Raw genomic sequence first — 10,924 nt, 5'->3', positions numbered from 1 at the left:
TTTGAGACGGAGTCTTGCTCTGTTGCCCAGGCTGGAGTGCAATGGCCAGATCTCAGCTCACTGCAAGCTCCGCCTCCCGGGTTCCCGCCATTCTCCTGTCTCAGCCTCCCGAGTAGCTGGGACTACAGGCGCCCGCCACCTCGCCCGGCTAGTTTTTTGTACTTTTATTAGAGACGGGGTTTCACCGTGTTAGCCAGGATGGTCTCGATCTCCTGACCTCGTGATCCGCCTGTCTCGGCCTCCCAAAGTGCTGGGATTACAGGCTTGAGCCACCGCGCCCGGCCCCTTGCAGCAATTCTTGCCCGTGATGCCAACATGGCTCCCTGCGCTGAAGTTATCACTTCAACTGTATTAGTCTCTTCTGCTCTCTCATTCATCTCATGAGTTTTCTGCAGCCGTGCTGTCTTGGTCACTGCCTTGCATTTCCTCGAACATTGCTGTAATCTGGTCCCTTGTGACAGTTCAGGTATATCTTGCTGTTGTTCAGGGTAAGCATGCCTATGGAGCCTCAGATAAACTTCGATTTTCTTGCCATTGATACTCAAACTGAGTTGTTGACACCAGCCCCATAAAGAGTCCCAAACACACCTTATTAATGGGAGGCAAAATGGTTGGCAAGGGAAGAGCTGGCATTTTGCATCCAGCTGTCTGTGGAGCTGTAAATTGTTCATTTGCTTGAAGTAGATGAACTTGATTGTATTTCACAGGCTTCTCCGGTTTGACATCAGAAGTTGAAGAAACACTTGGTTCCGTTTGTTCCATATTTGGATCATCTTTAACTGGCACCAATGTCAAAATCACACTTTCCCCATCATCTACTTCCCCCTCAAAGAAAGTCTTCTTGCTGCTATCCAAATTTGAGTCTGACATTTTCAGCAACACCCGTCTTGCCCATTCGGTAATATGTTGTTTTAAAAATTAGGCCGGGCAAGATGGCTCATGCCTGTAATCCCAGCACGCTGGGAGGCCCAGGCAGGCAGATCACTTGAGTCCAGGAGTTTGAGATCAGCCTGGGAAACATGGTGAGACTCCCATCTCTACCAAAAAATACAAAAATTAGGCGGGCGTTGTGGCGCGTGCCTGTAATCCCACCTACTTGGGAGGAGGTAGTGGGAGGACTACCACTCCCTCTTTTTTTTTTTTTTTGCGATGCAGTCTCACTCTGTGGCCCAGGCTGTAGTGCAATGGCGCAATCTCGGCTCACTGCAACCTCCGCTTCATGGGTTCAAGTGATTCTCCTGCTCAGCCTCCCGAGTGGCTGGAACTACAGGCGTATGCCACCACACCTAGCTAATTTTTGCATTTTTAGTAGAGATGGGTTTCACCATGTTGGCCAGGCTTAAAACCACTCCCTCTTTGGCTTCATTGTCTACCAGTCCCTGATCACAGTCAGGGGAGTTCCTCTAGGCTGAGGCCTCATGCCTTCACTGCACACAGTGCAGAACCCACTCAGTGAACCCCAGGCCCCAGTCTCTGGCTCTCCCGCTTCTTTGCAGGGGGAAGAATTTGGAGAAAAGAAGGAAGTCTATGATTGTCACCTACCATTTCTTTTTTTCTTTTTCTTTTATTTTTTTTTTTTTGAGACAGACTCTCACTCTGTTGCCCAGGTTGGAGTGCAGTGGTGAGATCTCGGCTCACTGCAAGCTCCGCCTCCCGGGTTCACGCCGTTCTCCTGCCTCAGCCTCCCAAGTAGCTGGGACTACAGGCACCCACCACCACACCTGGCTAATTTTTTGTGTTTTTAGTAGAGATGGGGTTTCACCGTGTTAGCCAGGATGGTCTCGATCTCCTGACCTCGTGATCCACCCGCCTCGGCCTCCCAAAGTGCTGGGATTATAGGCATGAGCCACCACGCCCGGCTGTCACCTACCATTTCTATGGAGCACCTATCGTGTGCCAGGTGCTATACAGGTATTTTATTGCCTGATCTCACTTAATACTCATAACCACCTCTAGTTTTCCAAGGCACAAACTGAGGCTCAGAGGGGTTAACTGAAATACTCAAAGTCACACAGCTAGGAGGTAGCCAGACCGGGATTAGAGCCAGGGTTGGTGTGGCTCCATTCACAAGTACATTTTGAGGGCCTACAGTATATCATATGTATCCAGAGAAAAAACAGTAAACAGACAAGTCCTGCTCATGGAGCTTTGTTCTAGTGGGAGAAACAAACAGGTAAATATATAACAGGACTGCTAGTAAAGAGGTTTGCCATGAAAAATAAAAAGATAACATAGGTTATATCGCTGATGGAGAGCTTTTTTTTTTTTTCAGACAGTCTCACTCTGTCACTCAGGCTGCAGTGCAATGGCGTGATCTGGGCTTGCTGCAAACTCCGCCTCCTGGGTTCAAGTGATTCTCCTGCCTCAGCCTCCCAGAAAGCTGGAATAACAGGCATGCGTGCCACCACGACTGGCTGATTTTTGTATTTTTAGTAGAGACGGGGTTTCACCATGTTGGCCAGACTGGTCTCAAACTTCTGACCTCAAGTGATCCGCCCACATCAGCCTCCCAAAGTGCTGGGATTACAGGCGTGAGCCACCGTGCCTGGCCAAGGGGAACTAAGAAAAGCAAAGTCCTCTCCAGGAGGTGACATTTGAGCAGAGGTGTGAATGAAGTAAGAGAGTGAACCCTGAGAACTGGAGAAAATGTTCCAGGTGGAGGGCACAGCAGGAGCAGAGCCTGATGGAAGCATACCGGGCATGTCCAGTGATCTGCAAAGATACCTGGTGGCAGGAGGGCAGCAACCTAGGGACAGAGTGGTAGGAGAGGGTGACCAAGGGAGTGGGCTGAGGCCTGGGGGCCTTCTCAAACTTGGCCAAGACTTTGGATTTTGTTTGAAGTGTAATGCGGGAGGCACAGGAGAGTTTCAAGCAGAAGGATGACACCATTCCCATCCCTCAGATGAGGGATGAGACAGACAAGAGACTCTGCCCCCTGGCTCCATCACTGCCACCCACTGTGTACACACTGAGCTCTCCTGGACCCCTTTCTGAACTTAGCATAGTGAAGTGATCAAGAGCACTGGCTTTCAGGTCTGAGAGAAGTGAGTTCCCAGCCCAGCTGCAATACTTACTGACTGTCTGACCATGGGCAATCCTGTTCCTCTCTAAGCCTCAGTTTTCTCATCTGGAAAATGGGGACAAATGAGGACAATAAATTTTTTTTTTTTTAAACTGAATCTCGCTCTTTCGCCCAGGTTGGAGTGCAGTGGTGCAATCTTGGATCATTGCAAGCTCCACCTCCTGGGTTCATGCCATTCTCCTGCCTCAGCCTCCCGAGTAGCTGGGACTACAGGCGCCCGCCACCATGCCCGGCTAATTTTTTGTATTTTTAGTAGAGACAGGGTTTCACCGTGTTAGCCAGGATGGTCTTGATCTCCTGACCTCGTGGTCGGCCTACTTCGGCCTCCCAAAGTGCTGGGATTACAGGCGTGAGCCACCCCGCCCAGCCGATGACAATAATTTTTGTCTCATGGCATTGTATCGTTGGGGTGATTTGATGATCTCTTACTTGTAAAACACTCAGCTCCAGGCAGGCTACATAGTGCTCTCTCAATAAGCACTCATAGTTTGTTACTATTTTTTTTTTTAAGTTTTTTGAGGCAGGATCTTGCTCTTTTGCCCAGGCTGCAGTGCAGTGGCTCAATCATAGCTCATTGCAACCTCAAACTCCTGGGCTCAAGCTATTCTCTGGCCTCAGCCTCCAAGTAGCTAGGACTACAAGTGCGTGCCACCATGCCCAGCTAATGTTTTTATTTTTAGTAGAGATGGGATCTTGCTATGTTGCCCAGGCTGGCCTCAAACTCCTGGTCTCAGGCAATCCTCTTGGCTCAGCCTCCCAAAGTGCTGGGATTACTGGCATGAGCCACTGCACCCCACTTGTGATTATTATTATTTAAAGTCTCAGCTCTGTTCTGGCACTTTGTAACAGCTCATTAAAGGTAACTATCATTATGATTATTCTCCTCACCCTGTTCCGCCTGTTAAAGACACATTAGCCAGGAACCCCCTTTACTGAGAGGCCAAGAAAGAATAATGATGACAGACCCTCTCCCCAGGGCAGGTCCCTTCCAGAACCTCTGCTCTTGAACATTATAGAAAAACCTTGGCCAGGTGTGCATCCCAGCACTTTGGGAGGCCAAGGCGGGCAGATCACAAGGTCAGGAGATCAAGACCATCCTGACTAACACAGTGAAACCCTGTCTCTACTAAAAATACAAAAATTTAGCCGGGCGTGGTGGCACATGCCTGTAGTCCCAGCTACTCGGGAGGCTGAGGCAGGAGAATAGCTTGAACCTGGGAGGCAGAGGTTCCAAGATCGCGCCACTGCACTCCAGCCTGGTAACAGGGGGAGACTCTGTCTCAAAAGAAAGAAAGAAAGAAAGAGAGAGAGAGAGAGAGGGAGGACGCGGGGGAGGGAGGGAGGGAGAGGAGAGAGAGAGAGAAGGAGAGAGAAGAGAGAGAGAGAGAGAGAGACAGAAGAAAAGAAAGAAAGAAGAAAAAGAAAGAAAGAAAGAAGAAAGAAAGAAGAAACGAAAGAAAGAAAGAAAGAAAGAAACAAGAAAGAAGAAAGGAAAGAAAGAAAGAAGAGAGAAGAAAGAAAGCAAAGGCCTCCAGGCTTCAGCAGAGGGACCCAAAAAACCCGGCCTCAGCATCGCCTGTCAGTTCAGGCCCCCTACTCCTTGCCAGAACGGCCTCTTCAACAGGGTGCAAAATAGTTGCCGTCACTTATTCTAGCAAAGCCCTTTCCACACTCACAGTTACTCAATTAACAAACCACCCCAAGGCCAGACAGAATCCTGTCTCTACAAAAATACTTTTAAAATTAAAAATTTAAAAAAAATTAGCTGGAGTATAGTGATGGGCGCCTATAGTCCCCAGCTACTTGGGAGGCCTGAGGTGGGAGAATTGCTGGAGCCCAGGATGTTGAGGCTGCAGTGAGCTGTGATTGCACCACTGAACTCTACTTGGGTACAACAAGACCTGTCTCAAAAAAAAAAAAAAAAAAAAAAAGAAGTTAGAAATTTATCACCACTCAGAGTGGTAGCATTTAGAGCATGAGATTAGATTGCCTAGGTCTGAGTTGCCAAATTTGCCATTGCATAGCTGGGTGAATGTCGGACATAACTTTTGTCTCTTGGGAACCTCTGTGCCAGGCCAGTGTGTTCGGGTGTCAGGGAGACAATGAAGAGTCAACAAGAACCCACAGCTGCCCTCTCAGAGTTTACAGTCCTAATTTCAAACCAGATGTAGGCCGGGGTCGGGGCTCACACCTGGTAATCCCAGCACTTTGGGAGGCGCAGCAGGCAATACTGAGGTCAGGAGTTCGAGACCCTAGCCTGAACCAACATGGAGGAAACCAAGTCTCTACTAAAAACACAAAAAATTGGCCGGCGCGGTGGCTCAAGCCTGTAATGCTCAGCACTTTGGAGGCCCGAGATGGGCGGATCACGAGGTCAGCAGATCGAGACCATCTGGCAACATGGTGAAACCCGTCTCTACCAAAAATTATAGCAAAAAACTAGCCGGGCGAGGTGGGCCGGGCGCCTGTAGTCCCAGCTACTTGGGAGGCTGAGGAGGAGAATGCATAAGCCCGGGAGGCCGAACTTGCAGTGAGCTGAGATCTGCCACTGCACTCCAGCCTGGGCGGCAGAGCGAGACTCCGTCTCAAAAAAAAAAAAAACCACAAAAAATTAGCTGAGTGTGTGGCGGGCGCCTGTAATCCCAGCTACTCGGGAGGCTGAGGGAGGAGAATCGCTTGAACCCAGGAGGCAGTGAGCCGAGATCGTGCCATTGCACTCCAGACTGGGGGACAAGGGTGAAACTCTGTATCAAAAAAAAAAAAAAAAAAAAAGCCAGATGTTAATGAAATAGTCACATAAATACATGTAAGAAAGTACAACTTTGAGAAGCACTGTGAAGTATTGATTGCTATGGGCATGAGTACTATGGAGGTGAGGGAAAATGTCCTGGAGGAAGTGATGTAGAGCTGAGCTGGCTTGAAGAACACAGAATACTGTTTCAAGTACAAGGAGTGGCATGTGCAAAAACCCTGTGGCAGAACTGAAGGAAAGGAAAGCCAGTGTGGCTGGAGCCGCGACAGAGGTGGAGCAAAGTGTGCGCTGAAACTGTAGCAGCATCAGCACTTGTGGATTACGGTTTGTTCTGCACAGCTCTCTGATGAGTGACTGCTATGCCTACTCCAGAGATGGGCAAGATGACCTGGAGAAGCTCTCCAGGTAGAGCCCAGATGTCCTTTGGGCTCCCTTCTTACCAGCATGACCCACTCGTGGGAGAGGGGACACAGGAAGTGAAGCTTATTCATAAAAGGTTGAAAGCACAACCAATCAATCAGTCCTTAAGTGAGAGGATGCACTTGATAGGGAGATTACTTTGAGAGGGAGAAGAAGGAGGGTCGGGGCCCAGGATAGAGGAAAGCTGAAGGTAGAACCACTCCTGCTTTCCCTCACTTCCTCTATTCCTGCCATCCACCCTACCTCTCTGGCCCAGCCCCGACCTTCATTCTGTGGGTCTCAGTGTCTCTCTTCCTAACTTAAATGTGGCTGACTGCAAGTCAGGTATCTGGCACCTGTGTGCGATCTGTTTCAACTCCTGACTAGCAAATCAAAATACATGATACCCAGTTAAATTTGAATTTCAGACAAACAACACATAAACTTTTAGTCAAAATATGTTCAAGTATAACAGCTCAAACTGGGAGCAGCAAGAGCTGGGGCATCACAAACTGCTTCCAGGTAACTGAACTGGATGATCCCCACACTGATGTGAATAATGGCTTCCATCTCTGGTCCAGGCTGCCGTCTGTTTTGTCACCTTTTCTCATCAGGGAGGTGGAGACTATGTGAACAAAAGAACACACTCTGGGCTGGGCGCAGTGGCTCACACCTTAAACCCAGCATTTTGGGAGGTCGATGGGGGCAGATCACCTGAGGTCAGAAGCTCAAGACCAGCTTGGTCACCATGGTGAAACCCCATCTCTATTGAAAATACAAAAAAATTAGCTGGACGTGGTAGCAGGCACTTGTAATCCCAGCTACTTGAGAGGCTGAGGCAGGAGAATGGCTTGAACCCGGGACATAAAGGCTGCAGTGGGCTGAGATCATACCATTGCGCTCCAGCCTGGGCAACAAGAGTGAAACTCTGTCTAAAAAATAAATAAATAACATATTCTGGAGCCAGACTGTCAGGTTGTCTCTCTGCTCTGCCATTTTTCAGTCCTGTGGATTTTTTTTTTTTAGATGGAGTTTCCCTCTTGTCACCAAGGCTGGAGTGCAATGGCACAATCTCAGCTCACTAAAACCTCCACCTCCCAGGTTTAAGTGATTCTCCTGCATCAGCCTCCTCAGTTGCTAGGATTACAGGCACCTGCCACCATGCGAAGCTTTTTTTTTTTTTTTTTTTGTATTTTTAGTAGAGATGGGATTTCACCATTTGGCCAGGCTGGTCTCGAACTCCTGACCTCAGGTGATCCACCCTCCTTGGCCTCCCAAAGGGCTGGGATTACAGGCGTGAGCCGCCATGCCTGGCTGCAGTCCTGTGGCCTTGGAGGGACCCAAGTAATGGGATGCTTACTGCCCTCAGTTTCCTCATCTGTACACTGGAGAGAATAATAGCACAAACCCATAAGATTACAAGGATTACCTTAGTTTATGCAGGTAAAAAATGTGTAGAACAGTGCCTGGTCCATAGTAAGTGCTATGTTAGTGTTAGCTGTCATTATTTGTTTAGTTATACCACAACGAATGTAAACTCCATAAAGGCAAATGCTTTATTTATTATGTATTTTATTATTTATTTTTCAGCAATGGGGTCTCACTGTCTTGCCCAGGCTGGAATGAAATAGCGTAATCATAGCTCACTAGAGTCTCGAATTCCTGAGCTCAATGGATCATTCTACCTCAGCCTCTTGAGTAGCTAGGATTACAGGCACCCAACTAAGGACTTTGATTTACTCATTACTATATTCTCAGGCTCTAGTAGAAAGCCTGAGCCATGCCCCCTGGTGTGCTGAGGCAAAAGGATTGCTTGAGGTCAGGAGTTCAAGGCTGTAGTGTGCTATGGTTGCCTCTATGAATAGTCACTGCACTCCAGCCTGGGCAACACAGCGAGACTCCATCTTTAAAAATAATAATAATAGGTCGGGCGCAGTGGCTCATGCCTGTAATCCCAGCACTTTGGGAGGCCGAGGCGAGCAGATCACGAGGTCAGGAGATCGAGACCATACTGACAAACATGGTGAAACCTTGTCTCTACTAAAAAATATATACATAAAATTAGCCAGGTGTGGTGGCACATGCCTATAGTCCCTGCTACTTGGGAGGCTGAGGCAGGAGAATTGTTTGAACCCGGGAGGCAGAGGTTACAGTGAGCCAAGATCAGGCCACTGCACTGCACTCCAGCCTGGGCGACAGAGTGAGACTCCATCTCAAAATAAAAATAATAATAATAAAAAGAAGGCTTGGCTTACAATACATTCTCAGAAAGAGGGTCTAGTGTGTAATATATAGCCATAAATAAACCAGGTGTGGTGGCTGTAATTCCAGCATTTTGGGAGGCCGGAGGATCGCTTGAGGCCAGGAGTTTAAGACCAGCCTGGGCAAGATAGTGAGATTCCATCTCTACAAAAACAAAACATATAGAAAATTAGCTGGGGGCCTGGTGCAGTGGCTCACGCCTGTAATCCCAGCACTTTGGGAGGCCAAGGCGGGAGGACCATGAGGTCAGGAGATTGAGACCATCCCAGCTAATACAGTGAAACCCCGTCTCTACTGAAAATACAAAATGTTAGCCGAGCGTGGTGGCACGCACCTGTAGTCCCAGCTACTCGGAAGGCTGAGGCAGGAGAATTGCTTGAACCTGGGAGGTGGAGGTTGCAGTGAGCCGAGATTGAGCCACTGCACTCCAGCTTGGGTGACAGAGCGAGACTCTGTCTCAAAATAAAAGAAAAAAAATTAGCTGAGCATGGTGGCACACACCTGAAATGCCAGCTACTTGTGGGAGGTAGGAGGATCGCTTGAGCCCAGAAGTTCAAGGCTGCAGTGAGCTATGATCTTACCACTGCACTGTAGCCTGGGCAACAGAGCGAGACCGTGTCTCTAAAAAACAAATAAAAAATATATAGCTGTAAATAATTTATTGAATTAAAATGAATCTTGTCCTATATACCTGAAAGATTGAGATTATAATTCCCGTTTTACAGATGGAGAAATTGAGGTTTAGAGCCGTAAAATGAGTTTCCCAATATTAAGAAGGTAGCAGAGCTGGAAGTCAAACCCAGATTTGTTGGGTTCCAAAGTCCTTTCCACTCAAAATTCAGTTCAACAGCTGAGGTCCTACCCTGGGAAAGCTATGGAAAAGGGGGAGCATGTGAATTCTGGAGAAATCCTTATCCACTTTGATTTTTGTGTGTGTGTGTGATGGAGTCTCGCTCTGTCGCCCAGGCTGGAGTGCAGCGGCACTATCTGGGTTCACTGCAAGCTCCGCCTCCCGGGTTCACGCCATTCTTCTGCCTACGCCTCCCAAGTAGCTGGAACTATAGGTGCCCGCCACCACGCCTGACTAATTTTTTGTATTTTTAGTAGGGACGGGGTTTCACCATGTTAGCCAGGATGGTTTAGATCTCCTGACCTCGCGATCCGCCAGTCTCGGCCTCCCAAAGTGCTGGGATTACAGGCGTGACACTGATTTTTTTAAGCCCTAGTCTGTTCTCAACTTCTTGTGTGACCTTGGGTAAGTCACTTCATCTTTCTGAGCCTGTTTCATGATTTGTAAACTAGGTGGTGGTAATCACTCAAGGAAATCACATGGCTCGCAGGAAGCTTTTGATAAACATTCCTTCCCATCCCCCTGCCTTAGAACAGCTTTGCAGATAACTGACCAGTCTTCCTGCGTGCTAAACCAGCAAGCTTGTCCCTCCAGCAAGCTCACTCCTCACACGTAAATACATCTCACCACACCCGGACCCCTAAGGCTCTTTAGGTGGAGGCTGAATCTCTCTGGGGGAACCAGTTTCCTGGCCTTTCACTCCGAGTCCCACCAAGCCACAGTTCATCCTGGGAGCCTGGTCCCTCCTCAGAGAGTCGCAAACCTAAACCAGTCCAGAGCTGGGGCTGCAGGTGACTCCAGGGAGATCTGGCCTGAAAGGACTCCCTACATAGGGCAGAGCACAGATTGCAAAAACGCATATTAAGAAATCACTCTTGGCGGGGCGCAGTAGCTCACGCCTGTAATCCCAGCACTTTGGGAGGCCGAGGCAGGAGGATCGCTTGAGCCCAGGAGTCAGAGACCAGCCTAGGTAACACAGCGAAACTTCATGTCTCTTTCTCTCTCACTATATACACACATACATACATATATATGTATATATATATTTATTTATAGATGTAATATTTATATACAATATGTAAAATCAGTCAATCAAACAATCCCTCTATGGTGGCGCTGTGGGTCCTGATTGTGGTAACAACTGCTGATGCCCATCTGGGCCTGGGGCACTGAGATCGCCCGGAGATTCACAGTGTTAGCTTCAGTGTGGGGTAGAAATTAGTAGAGGACAGGGGATCTCTAGGGCCTGGTGAGTTGAGGGCCTAAGGGGAGCAGGTCCCAGGCTCCTTCCAAGCCTCAGCCCAGATCAGGCCCAGGAACCCAGTGTGAATGTGTGTGCGGGGGTGGGGATAGGGTGCTTCCCTCCCGTTGGAAGGAGAAGGAACATCTGGGCTGGGATTCCAAATGAGCTAAGCGGGGGAGAACGGTGGCCCTGGTGTTGTATGTCCAGGGGAACAGCGCTGGGAGGGAAGAAGCCAGCAGGGCCTCTCGGGCTGAGCCGAGCGCGGGCCGGGGGCTTGCGGCGGGGACCCGGCCGGCCCTCGGGGCGCGGCGGGGGCGGGGGTCCGCGCTGGGAATG

At 49.0% G+C, this 10,924-nt stretch overlaps 1 pseudogene; it reads right to left on the bottom strand.

Annotated features, from left to right (window-relative positions):
• LOC108518152 (developmental pluripotency-associated protein 2 pseudogene) overlaps positions 1–870 on the bottom strand; it is a 21,369-nt pseudogene extending 20,499 nt beyond the window's left edge.
• Between the last annotated feature and the right edge of the window lie 10,054 nt (positions 871–10,924).

The sequence above is a fragment of the Rhinopithecus bieti genome, unplaced genomic scaffold, assembly GCF_001698545.2.
Source record: "Rhinopithecus bieti isolate Rb0 unplaced genomic scaffold, ASM169854v2 scaffold_41082, whole genome shotgun sequence".
NCBI classification, from domain to species: Eukaryota; Metazoa; Chordata; class Mammalia; order Primates; family Cercopithecidae; genus Rhinopithecus; species Rhinopithecus bieti.
The sequence above is the reverse complement of the archived record's forward strand: the minus strand, read 5'-3'. Positions and strand labels throughout refer to the sequence as shown.